Raw genomic sequence first — 13,994 nt, 5'->3', positions numbered from 1 at the left:
CACTTGGTGAGTGTCTTGTCAGTTCCATGTTGAGGTGGCATCATTGTCTGAACGTTTCCTTTCCGATAGCAGTGAGTAATGATTGCCTAAACACAGGTAAACGAACCGACAGGTAGGGAGCCAAGTCCACTCTGGAATGTGTCAACTTGTGTTGTTTCTGAACCGACCATGAGGGGATCCGTGGTAAAATATTGTCTGAGACAAGAAATGATAGTAAATAGTCTTTGTGCAGGACACTTAACTGTTATAATAAGCATAGTACTCTTTTAAATACTTAAGATTAAAGCTGCAATATGTAACTTTTTGGGCAACCCGACCAAATTCACACAGAAATGTGAGTTATAGATCTGTCATCATTGAAAGAATGTCTAAGAAGATCTGTTTTATTTCTATGTTTCTCTGTCTTTCGTTTTTGAAACGTTTACTTTCGGTTTTGTACACCAGCTTCAAACAGTTGAAAATAAAATATTTTTGGTTATGGAAAAGATATTTCACAGTGGGTTTAGATGGTACAATGATTCTCTACGCTATACGTGCTTGTTTTGTCACAACCTGAAATGAAGTGAACTATTCAAATTTTAGCAACCAGGAAATGACAGAGCTATTTCTGCAGTGCAGCCTCATCTTCTTGATGTACTAACCATAATATTCATGTGGCATTTTAAATTATTCAATTAGCAGCAAAAGACTGTACAATACTTTGCAATCTGCCTGACCCTTGATGAATAAATACTGCAACTAGGACGTGTGTTTTACCATCCATCAAATAAACCCTTCATTTATTCATGTGTAAGTAGGGCAACAGAACTAGAAAAAAAATAGCCTTTTATTAGGAAAACAGATACAGTTGAAAAAAGTACCTCCATTGAGAACATAATGTATTATATAAACATCACTGGCCAAATATACTGTATAATGAACAAACAAAAAAAATCATAGTGCTACTGATATACACAGATACATCAATATTCCTATAGCATTGTGTGTGATCAAACTACAAAGCCCTGAAAGAACAGTAGCCTTTACAGAAACCACTGATGAATCTTCCGCCTACTGCTGGTTCTCAATCTCAACAGTGTGATACATCATGGCATTGAACTAGTGAGTGACTGGTTCTTAAGTGTTTACCAAACAAACGAATACAGCAAGACCCCGGTAAACAAAGCAGCATTCTTCCAATCATGATGGAGTGGGACAATCATCCTGGCCCCACACTAAGCTACTCTGTGTCCATTAAGTCTTCACCCACACCAGCCCATACCAGGTAAGATGGCCCACCCGTGAGCTAAGGGTTCTTTTTGAACCAGGCTATAGTCTTCTGTTCAGTCCAGACCTTCCGTCAAATGAGATCACTGAATGAGGCGGTAGAATACCCTGCAGGCGAAGACCAGCCAGTGGCTGGCCCAGCTCAACTCTGACCACTTCTGAATGCTGTGGTTGGTCACATAACCCTGAGGAGGAAGAGGACGACAATGGTGACTAAATTTGTAGAAGTAAAACATTCATGCAGTTCATGTAGACCACTGTTAATTATTATGTTCTCCATTAACTTGGCCCCAGGCAGCAGTAGCAGTTCTTTGGTGTATCTTACCTTCTCTGCAGCCAAGTTTTCTATGTCAGCGTCAAACAGGGAGCCCAGGTATGTCAGATGGAAGATGGCCATGGCACTGAAGGTCATGTTGATCCCATACACCCATAGCTCCTACAAGAGAAGCAGACCATTCACTACACCAGGGCGGTGTTCTGAATCCCCAACTTTCTCCATGCTATGTGCACTAGCTAGCTCACTCCCCCCACTTGGACCAATTTAATATAAGTGATACGATGGCGCCGAAGAACATGGCTGACGTTTTACATTCTCCAAATCAATTGTGCAATTTTGTTATTTTTTTGTGTTTTCTGTAACTTATTTTTTTAACTTGTGTACATAATGTTGCTGCTACCGTCTCTTATGACCGAAAATAACTTCTGCACATCAGAAAAGCGATTACTCATCGCAGACTGGAAGAAACTTTTTTCTTTAACGAGTCTGACGAGAAGGATATCCTGCTTTCAATGGAGCAGGCCCAGATCCAAGCCTTCGGCGTGAAGAAAAGACGCCGGGAAAGGGGACGCAGATCAGGGATCCTTCTGAGAATCCAGACGCAAGCGAGTAAACTCCCAATGCCTTCCATTCTCCTTGCTAACGTGCAATCGTTAGAAAATAAAATTGATGACCTATTAAGATTATCCTGCCAACGGGACATTAAACTGTAACATCTTATGTTTCACCAAGACGTGGCTGAACAAAGAAACTGACAATATAGAGCTGGCAGAATTTTCAATGCACCCCCGGCAGAACAGAGACGCTACCTCTGGTAAGGGGTGTCTGTCTTTATGTCAATAACAGCTGGTGCGCGATGTCTAATATGAAAGAAGTCAAGGTATTGCTCGCCTGAGGTAGAGTACCTTATGATAAGCTGTCGACCACACAATCTACCAAGAGAGTTCTCACCTGTATTACTCGTAGCCGTCTATTTACCACCACAAAGCAAAGCGGGCACTAAGACCGCTCTCAACCAACTCTAAGGCCATAAGCAAAGAAGAAAATTCTTACCAGAAGCAGTGCTCCTAGTGGCCGGAAGTTTAATGCAGGCAAACTTAAATCTGTTTTACCAGCATGCCACGTGAAACCAGGGGGGGGACACACACACACAAAAAAACAATCATAGACCACCTTTACTCCACACACAGATGCATACAAAGCTGTCCCCCACCCTCCATTTGGCAAATCTGACCACAATTCTATTCTCCTGATTCCAGCTTACAAGCAAAAACTAAAGCAGGAAGTACCAGTGACTCACTCAATACGGAAGTGGTCAGATGACGCGGATGCTACACTACAGGACTGTTTTGCTAGCACAGACTGGAATATGTTCTGGGATTCATCCAATGGCATTGAGGAATACACCACCTCAGTCATCGCCTTCATCAATAAGTGCATCGATGACGTCATCCCCACAGTAACTGTATGTACACATCCCAACCAGAAGCCATGGATTACAGGCAACATCCGCATCGAGCTAAAGGCTAGAGCTGCCGCTTTCAAGGAGCGGGAGAATAATCCCTCAGACGAACCATCAAACAAGCAAAGCATCAATACAGAATTAAAATTGAATCCTACTACACCGGCTCTGACGCTCGTCGGACGTGGAAGGGCTTGAAAACTATTACGGACTACAATGGGAAACCCAGACGCGAGCTGCCCAGTGATGCGAGCCTACCAGACAAGCTAAATGTCTTTTATGCTCGCTTCGAGGCAAGCAACACTGAAGCATGCACAAGAGCACCTGCTGTTCTGGATGACTGTATGATCACGCTCTCAGTAGCCAATGTGAACAAAACCTTTAAACAGCTCAACATTCACAAAGCCGCTGGGCCAAGCGGATTACCAGGATGGATACTCAAAGCATGCGCGGACCAACTGTCAAGTGTCTTCACTGACATTTTCAACCTCTCCCTGACCGAGTCTGTAATACCTACATGTTTCAAGCAGACCACCATAGTCCCTGTGCCCAAGGAAGCGAAGGTAACCTGCCTAAATGATTACCGCCCCGTGGCACTCACGTCGGTAGCCATGAAGTGTTTTGAAAAGATGGTCATGGCTCACATCAACAGCATCCTCTCGGAAACCCTAGACCCACTCCAATTCGCATACCGCCCCAACAGATCCACAGATGACGCAATCTCAATCGCACTCCACACCGACCTTTCTCATCTGGACAAAAGGAACACCCATGTGAGAATGCTGTTCATCGACTACAGCTCAGTGTTCAACACCATAGTGCCCACAAAGCTCATCAGTAAGCTAAGGACTCTAAGACTAAACACCTCCCTCTGCAACTGGATCCTGGACTTCCTGATGGGCCAACCCCAGGTGGTAAGAGTAGGCAACAACATGTCTGCCATGCTGATCCTTAACACAGGAGCCCCTCAGGGGTGTGTACTTAGTCCCCTCCTGTATTCCCTGTTCACCCACGACTGCGTGGCCAAACACGACTCCAAAGTCCTGGATGTGACAAACACGACTTTGTTGGTGTCCACATCACCAACAAATTGTCATGATCCAAACATACCAAGACAGTCGTGAAGAGGGTACGACAAAACCTTTTACCTATGCATAGTCACTTTGCCCCCACCTATATGTACAGATTACCTCAACTAGCCTGTACCCCTGCACACTGACTCCGTACCGGTGCCCCCTTATTATAGCCACGTTATTGTTATTCTTATTGTATTACTTTTTATTATAGCCTACTTGGTAAATCTTTTTTTCTTCTTGTACTGCACTGTTGGTTAAGGGCTTGTAAGTAAGCAAGCATTGTATATAGCGCATGTGGCAAATAAAGTTTGATTTGAATATGCAATTAACAATAGGGTCTCTTATGGAATGCACGGTCAAAATATAAAATATAAACATGGGTGTTAAACAGTCCTGGATGTGACAAGCATGTACCTTCTGGTGTTGATGGCAGCAATTGGTGGGACACTGTTTGGACAGGATACAGGCGCTAAAAATGGCTGCCAGCCTCTCCCTCAGAACTGACAGAAGATGGAAAGACAACTAAGGTGATGCCAATGCAAAACCAGTGAGCAGGTGAATGTGAAAAGCAGATAGAAGTAACTTTACCATGTTCCACATTAGTGATGAAGCCAGCAGCACGGCCCCAAGATGGAAACTCATGCCCTAGAAGAAACAAAATGTCAGATTGGCTTCGCAACAGAGGAAGCAACTCAACCAACACTTCACTTTGGCCTCAGCCAGAGGGATCAGGCAGGGACATTTTCAAAATCATACTAAAAACACAGAGCAGTATTCAAGTGCGATGGTGACCTTTGAGTCATCACGTAAGATGAATTCACTGAGTTGGTTGACTCATACTCACATGTAGCAAGGCACTGGCTGTGTAAGTCACAATGATGGAAGGAAATGTGACAAGTTTCAACACATTTTTTAAAACATCTGCAAAACAAAATGGGGGAAAGACACAGTAAACAGTTGACATTTTAATATCGCAAAAACATTCTAACCTGGTTTGGTTAAACAAGGCCTATAGTTTTAACATTTCTATCTTATCTAGAGGTCGACCAATTAAATCGGCATGGTCGATTAATTAGGGACGATTTCTAGTTTTCATAACAATAACGGTAATGGGCATTTATGGCCGATTACATTGCACTCCACGAGGAGATTGCATGGCAGGCTGACTACCTGTTACGTGAGTGCAGCAAGGAACCAAGGTAAGTTGCTAGCTAGCATTAAACTTAACATAATCACTAGTTAACTACATATGGTTGATGATATTACTAGTTTAACTAGCTTGTCCTGCGTTGCAAATACTCAATACGGTGCCTGTTAATTTATCATCGAATCACAGCCTACTTCGCCAAACGGGTGATGATTTACCAAGCGCATTTGCGAAAAAATCACTGTCGTTGCACCAATGTATCTAACCATAAACATCAATGCCTTTCTTAAAATCAATACACAAGTATATATTTTTAAACCTGCATATTTAGTTAAAAGAAATTCATGTTAGCAGGCAATATTAACTAGGGAAATTGTGTCACCTTTCTTGCGTTCTGTGCAAGCATAGTCAGGGTATATGCCGCCTGGCTCATTGCAATCTGTGTGAAGACCATTTCTTCCTAACAAAGACCGTAATTAAATTTGCCAGAATTTTACATGATTGTTACATAACATTGAAGGTTGTGCAATGTAACAGCAATATTTAGACTTATGGATGCCACCCGTTCGATAAAATATGGAACGGTTCCGTATTTCACTGAAAGAATAAACGTTTTGTTTTGAAATGATAGTTTCCGGATTTTACCATATTAATGACCTAAGGCTCGTATTTCTGTGTGTTTATTATATTATAATTAAGTCTATGATTTGATATTTTATAGAGCAGTCTGACTGAGCGGTGGTAGGCAGCAGCAGGCTCGTAAGCATTAATTCAAACAGCACTTTCCTGCATTTGCCAGCAGCTCTTCGCAATGCTTGCGGCACAGTGCTGTTTATGATTTCATGCCTATTGTCACATTCTGACCATAGTTCTTTTGTGTTTTCTTTGTTTTAGTGTTGGTCATGATGTGAGCTGAGTGGGCATTCTATGTTGTGTGTCTAGTTTTCCCGTTTCTATGTTTGGCCTGATATGGTTCTCAATCAGAGGCAGGTGTTAGTCATTGTCTCTGATTGGGAACCATATTTAGGTAGCCTGTTTCGTGTTGGGTTTTGTGGGTGGTCTTCTGTCTTCGTGTGTCTGCACCAGACAGAACTGTTTCGGTTTTTTCACATTTGTTGTTTTGTATTTTGTAGTGTTCACATTTATCTTCTTTATTAAACATGATGAACACTAACGACGCTGCGCTTTGGTCCTCTCCTTCGTCCACAGAAGAAAGCCGTTACACCTATCAACTCCCGAGATTAGGCTGGAAATATTATAGTGCCTATAAGAACATTCAATAGTCAAAGGTATATGAAATACAAATGGTATAGAGAGAAATAGTTATTTTGGAATACAACCTAAAACTTCTTAACTTAATATTGAAGACTCATGTTAAAAGGAACCACCAGCTTTCATATGTTCTCATGTTCTGAGCAAGGAACTTAAGTGTTAGCTTTTTTACATGGCACATATTGCACTTTGACTTTCTTCTCCAACATTGTTTTTGCATTATTTAAACCAAATTGATAATGTTTCATTATTTATTTTAGACCAAATTGATCTTTATTTATGTATTATATTAAGTTAAATTAAAAGTGTTCATTCGGTATTGTTGTAATTGTCATTATCACACACACACAGACATACAAATAAAAATCGGCCGATTAATCGTATCGTTTTTTTGGGGTCCTCCAATGACATGTATCGGCGATGAAAAGTAAATTGGTCGACCTCTAATCTGTTTATAATAAATTGAGTTGTAATGATGCTTACATATGTTGAGCCAGCGAGACATGGGATGTTCCAGGAGGTCACCACTAGCACCATGGACCTGGGCAACTCCACATTGAGAGGCTTAACCACTTTCAGATCCCTAAAGACACATTTTGTGCATGAGTCTATGCACATGCAAACACACATTATTTTCACATTACTTAAACTACCTAAACTAATATTACAATAGGCACATACACATTGCGTTACTATCCAATCACAATATTGCAATTATAAACATACACTTAGTTAAAAGGGCAAATTGATAATATACTGACTGAACTATAGATTTTATGTATTGAACTCACCATTTAACATTGTCCTTGTCTTCAGTAAAACCTACTCCTGCTAGCACAGTTGTACTTTCTCTAAGGTGGCCAACAAAGTAGTTCCTGAAGTGGAAGGATATAGCATTCTCATAGGCGTGGAGCCACCTGCACACAGGGGAAAAACAGACAAGATAGCTCTAAGATACTGTTTATAGCCTTTTCTCATTTCAGCAATAATGCAATAGCATTATGCACTGACGCCATCTTGAAGTGTGATCTACTAGGCTAGGACTTAACTACTGCTACTACCAGTTTTTGTCTAAAGAACTTTCTTCGTCACGATAACCCTTATCTTGCTTTTGTGCCTCTTGGAAGCAGAGAAAGTCAAATCAAATGGAAATCACTAACAAAGTTGTACTACATTCACATGTCGAAACAGCCCTGACAGAGATGGCATGACCAAGGAATTGCTCAGTGAAATGTGCACTCACGTGCTCAGTCCTCCGCCCCCGTGGATTGGAATGAAGTAGGGGAAGAGGTATGGGGCAATGCAGTTGGATATCACCAAGCACACCTGGCATTTGACCCAGCTCACTGAAAACATCTGGAGCCAGGCCAAAGTCTAGGGGCCAGAAAGACCATGTAAAAAAATGACAGATTTTAGCAGCCATTTTTACTTAAGCAGCTATATTGATCTAAATATAGTGAAAAGTGGTGTCAACTTTTTGCACAAGTGCAAACAATTAGTAAATATGGACCAATATGTTATAAGCCTATATGCGAAATGTAAACTCAGGTACTATCCAGGCATCTAGTTAGCTTTCTTTCAACAAATTCACTGAGAACACATTTCTTTGCCTCTTCAGCTGTGGCTTACCAGCTTGTGCCTCTCAATGGCCTCTTTGTAGCTTGAGTAGCTGACCCAGGGCCCAAAGATGACAGTGCCCACAAAGAGAATGTAGTCTGTGAACTCCAGAGAATTGGGAACAGCAAGCACAGTGCCTCTGTCCAGGTCAAAGGCCAGAGAAATGCCCTTCATGGCCCACACCATCCGAGAACCTGGGGAATTGCGGATGACAGGCAAAGCATGGACAGTGGTTCCATCAGTAAGGCCTTGAATTCAATACTACAGGAGGATGTCTGTGGCTGAAACTATAAAATCATACTTGTCTCACACTGCCTTGCCATCCAATCGTTCAATATTGTTCAATGTATTAAATGATGTGTTATCAAATGTAATGCTTCATAGAAATTCAGGAAAATAAAGTTCAGATTTTGTGACAAATATGGTCTTTGCAGGACTTTTACCTCTAATTTTATGCCAGGTCACTGTGTTAATCATATGCAGCTCCCTGTAAGAAAACAATATGAGAAAACAGTTGGAGGATGGTGCCAGCACCAATGCCTATCATAGAGCATTAACTATAGATGGAGTTAATTATTCATTACCCCATGAGTAGATAGATGAGGATGGTGGCGGAGAGGAAGATTCTTCGGCTGCTGAAGTGGCGGTTGAGGAACAAGGCAGAGTAGCAGAGCAGACTGAGCAGTAACACCCACACCATGGACTGCTCAAAGAACAGGTAGAGGGCATATAGACCCGCTGCCACTGAGCCCAGATGTTTCACAGAGGACAAGAGACCTACTGGAGGACAGGCAATACTAAATACAGGTATACCAGGCTGGCACCAAAGGTTTTTGTAGGAATTGGGCTGCTTATAGGTCTCGGTATGGGACTTATTTATCTGTCACCATTACATGTGTCCCATACACAGCAGATGGCTTCATGGCAAAGTATAAATTACATGACTCAGTCTTTGGTTGTGTTCCCCCTGCTCAGATGTTGCATGCGTCAACCAATGGTCGCGGGCCACTTCATTTACTGTGCCGTTGGGCACCAGATTGCTATAACATAGGTATTTTATTTATCAGCTAAACACATCCTATCCAGGCGTTGTAAAATCTGGCATGTGTCAGCAATGCCTGGGCAGAGGAACTGTATCCCCAAAGTTGGGCACATCATCTGTGTTATCCCCCTATTTCAGCCACACGTGTTTCTGACGGGTGTATAAAATCGAGCACAATCTCCATAGACATTGTCAGTAGAATGGCCTTACTGAAGAGCTCAGTGACTTTCAACGTGGCACCGTCATAGGATGCCACCTTTCCAACAAGTCAGCTCATCAAATTTCTGCCATGCTAGAGCTGCCCTAGTCAACTGTAAGTGCGGTTATTGTCAAGTGGAAATGTCTAGGAGCAACAACGGCTCAGCCGAGAAGTGGTAGGCCACAGCTCACAGAACAGGACCGCCAAATGCTGAAGTGCGTAAAAATCCTCTGTCCTTGGTTGCAGAGCTTACTTCCGAGTTTCAAACTGTCTCTGGAAGCAAATGTTCCGACATATAGTGGAAAGCCTTCCCAGAAGAGTGGAGGCTGTTATAGCAGCAAGGGGGGAGACCAACTCCATATTAATGCCCATAATTTTAGAATGAGATGTTCAACATGCAGCTGTCCACATACTTTTGGTCATGTAGTGTATCATGTTATTGGTCAAGTGAACTCACCCAGCCTACAGAGGAGTCGACAGAGCAGGCAGAGCAGCAGAAGCTGCCAGACCTGTTCCACTCCCTGCTGGGACGTAGGCAGAACACAGCTCTCCGCTAGCTCTTGGAAGAACTCTATCCTGCTGAACTCCATGGTGTAGCCTCAAATATGCCTGGCTCTCACTGGAGAAACATGAAAGCAATGTAGCTGTAAGTGAGTGATCAGTGTTAAAGTCACAATATGGCACAGCGGTTTAAGGCACTGCATCTCAGTGCTACAGGCGTCACTACAGACACTCTGGTTCAAATCCAGACTGTATCACAACTGGCCGTGATTGGAGTCCCATAGGGCGGCGCACAATTGGTCCAGCGTCATCCGGGTTTGGCCGGTGTAGGTCATCATTGTAAATAAGAATTTGTTCTTAACTGACTTCCCTAGTTAAATAAAAAATAAAGTGTAAGATTTCCTACTGTTCAATTGTCAATGTAATTTCAATTAATGCCCTGGCTTTCTTGTGTATAACTTATTATGCATTATAAGTTGGTATAGTCCCAAAATTTGGTCATTCTTTACATTGTATACAGCATATCCATCCATTTACATAGAAAAAAAACTAAAAGTCCCTTGTCTGTCATGAATACCGAATAAAGTTATATTTGAACTTACTCTGCCGATTGTCCGTGGGGTGGGTCCTTCAGCTGGTTGAAATGTTAAACAAAATATACTCAGGAAAGTATTATTAAACCGAATTCAAAACATGGGTCTCTGTGTGTGGCAATCACGATGTGTTTGCTCATAGCCTAAGGCATGTGTAAAAGATAAGTACATGTACGCGACGCATGCATACAAACCAAAGTCTTTACATGGTTTTGCACATGTGCCAGGTGATAGACATTTTAACCGCAGTACCGGCACTCTGAAAAATTGGTTCAATTATCATTTCAAACAGCTGAAGGACCAACCGCACAGACAACCGGTAGATAATTGGTAGCACAGTCTGATCTATTAGGCAAGATACCTCATCCCCGTGTCTCTACTTGCACATCTATCACTCCAGTATTAATGTTGAATTGTAATTATTTTCACCTCTCGGGCCTATTTATTGCCTACCTCTCTACTCTTCTACATTTGCAGACACTGTACATACATTTTTCTATTTTTGTGTTATTGACTGTACGTTTGTTTATGTGTAACTCGGTGTTGTTTTTGTCGCACTGCTTTGCTTTATCTTGGCCAGGTCGCAGTTGTAAATGAGAATTTGTTCTCAACTGGCCTACCTGGTTAAATAAAGGTGAAATAAATATACAATTAAAAAATACCCCTAGGTTGTATAATCATGTGCTACTCCATGATTTTGTGTTGTCAATAATGTACAATGCGAGTAAATTTTCCCAGCCACATTCCTGTTACAAAAGTGTCAGGGTCAAACTGTTGACATGAAAAGATTGTTTCTCTAAAAACGGTCATTTTTAACTAGGTTTTTTTCCTGTTATGTCAGTGGTTGCAGGGTTGGAAAAAACTGACTTGGAGCATATTTCTCGAGATAATGTTGCAAGGCAGAGGCAGCAACCCATTGACAAATAACGTAATCTAGCTAGTAGAGATTTAGTCGTGCCAACACTCGAAAACATTTGTTTTCCGACTCTTCACATGCGGTTAACGTACACTGGCTACACTGTCCAACATGGGACAGTGTGTCACAAATTATAGAACAGCAAAAAGGTTTTTAAATCCCAAACCGCCCCTACCAAATTGCTCGGAGGGCCCTCTGTTGTCACGTGTTGCCAACGAAACTGAGGGTGCATTCAAGAGAGTGGCGAGGGCATCAATACATCTCGAAGGGATCAATAAACTCAAACTTCAGTCGTAACATGAATGATACAATTCATGTTCCAATTTTAAAGAATAAAATGAGCATACATTCAAATGAACAAGTCCCCCTCTCGTTTTACAATATATAATTGTCAGTAACAGTTAAACATTTAATTTGGGAGGTATTTCATCTGTTACATGTGTCTCGAAATCAGACATAAGCAAATGCACGTGGTATATAATAAAGGCACACCTCCATTTTTGTAGGCACTAACTCCTCCATGGTTAGTTGGACAAAGCCTATGGGAAAATGAATGGAGTTTTGTAGGGTTTAATTTAGGGATGCATGATATATCTGTGAACATATCGGAATCGGACGATTTTAGCTAAAAATGCCAACATCAGCTAAAAATGCCATCATTGATATCAGCCCGATGTCTAGTTTAACAGAGATGTGCAAAACCGATGTCAAAGCTGACGTGCATACAGTACCTACATAACGTAGGTACATGAGTAGGTACATGACGTAATGACGCCATGTAAAATGTTGCGCTACACTTGCAACACAGCATTCCTAACCTAGCCCACAATGTCTGCTGTGTGGATCGAGCAATCAACAAGTCGAGCAGTCATTTGAAAGAGTAAGAACATTTCAGCAAGACAACTCAAAGACAAAATCCATTAACGGCAAGATAATCAACCATTTTCTGTCGTGGGTGAGGTTGGCTTTCACTGACTGGTCAAGCACCGGTATACACTACCAAGTGCGCTATTTTTCAGATGTTGCCCAACCAGAGTTACGCAGTAATAGCATCGCTGCGATTAGCTTCACGACTGACATTTGGACCAGCGATATCAGCCCCATGGGCATGCTGAGTCTGACAGCACAGTGGGTCGTCAAGGACTTCGTATTGAGGAATGTCGTATTGCATGCTCATGAATGTGCTGCTTGTCATACCGCTGCTGCCATTTCAATGGCATTTGAGAACATGTTTGAAACATGAACACGCTAGCTAGGTCCATTCGAACAACAGACTCGAGAAATAACCTCATAAACTGTGCCTGCAGCAGACATGATACCCTCGGTCATGGCATTGAAACGCCTGCTCAGCAAAATTACCGACACAGGCTATGAACAAGCATTTGGGTGGCATTCTCTCTTTACTGTGTTGCCACCATGTTCGTTGCTATGTACAAGGATCGCTACTTCGATGTAGACAAGAAACAGGGTATACGTGAAATGTTACATACACAGCTGGACAAAATGGAAATGGACCCAGTTACAGTGTGCATCGAGGAAGAGAGGCCACGGACAGGCCGAGCTGAAACTTCACTGCTTGACATCTTATTTACAATGACAGCCGACCTCGGGTCAAACCCAAACGACGCTGGGCCAATTGTGCGCCACCCTATGGGACTCCCAATCACGGTCAGATGTGATACAGCGTGGATTCACTGGCACTTTAAACAATGCTACCTAATATAATGTTTACATACCCTACATTATTCATCTCATATGTATACGTATATACTGTACTCTATATCATCTACTGCATCCTTATGTAATAGATGTATCACTAGCCACTTTAACTATGCCACTTTGTTTACATACTCATCTCATATGTATATACTGCACTCGATACTAGAAGCACAAGCATTTCGCTACACTCGCACTAACATCTGCTAACCATGTGTATGTGACAAATACAATTTGATTTGATTTGATTTGATTCGAACCAGGACTGTAGTGATGCCTCCTGCACTGAGATGCAGTGCCTTAGACCGCTACATCCATGTGTGTGTGTTAACTATTTAACTGTACTAGAATGCTTAAAAGGCTGCTAAAATGTTAAATATCGATGGTCAGTATCGTTTTGTTTTTTTTGGCAAGGAAAATAACGGATATCGGTATCGGCCAAAAATGTAATATCAGTGCATCACTAGTTTTATTGAACTCTGAAAATAAGGTTTTTGGTAAACACAGGCTTAGGAGATCGGAAACATTTTGTTCTATGAGAATCTTAATCAGCTAACTTCACTTTTTGTGAATTTTGAAGCATTTATGGACAGTCGTGGCCAAAAGTTTTGAGAATGACCCAAATATGAATTTTCAAAGTCTGCTGCCTCAGTTTGTATAATGGCAATTTGCATATACTCCAGAATGTTATGATGAGTGATCAGATGAATTCCAATTAATTGCAAAGTCCCTCTTTGCCATGTAAATGAACTGAATCCCCCAAAAACATTTCCACTGCATTTCAGCTCTGCCACAAAAAGGACCAGCTGACATCATGTCGGTGATTCTCTCGTTAACACAGGTGTGAGTGTTGATGAAGACAAGGCTGGAGATCACTCTGTCGTGCTGATTGAGTTCAAATAACAGACTG

The 13,994-nt window shown here is 41.8% G+C and overlaps 1 pseudogene; it reads right to left on the bottom strand.

Moving 5' to 3' along the window:
- Positions 1–817: 817 nt before the first annotated feature.
- Positions 818–8,832, bottom strand: LOC109908659 (protein-serine O-palmitoleoyltransferase porcupine-like; annotated as a pseudogene).
- Positions 8,833–13,994: the final 5,162 nt, after the last annotated feature.

This window comes from Oncorhynchus kisutch, linkage group LG17, assembly GCF_002021735.2.
Source record: "Oncorhynchus kisutch isolate 150728-3 linkage group LG17, Okis_V2, whole genome shotgun sequence".
Classification (NCBI taxonomy): domain Eukaryota; kingdom Metazoa; phylum Chordata; class Actinopteri; order Salmoniformes; family Salmonidae; genus Oncorhynchus; species Oncorhynchus kisutch.
Note: the sequence above shows the minus strand (reverse complement) of the source record. Positions and strands in the feature narration are given on the sequence as shown.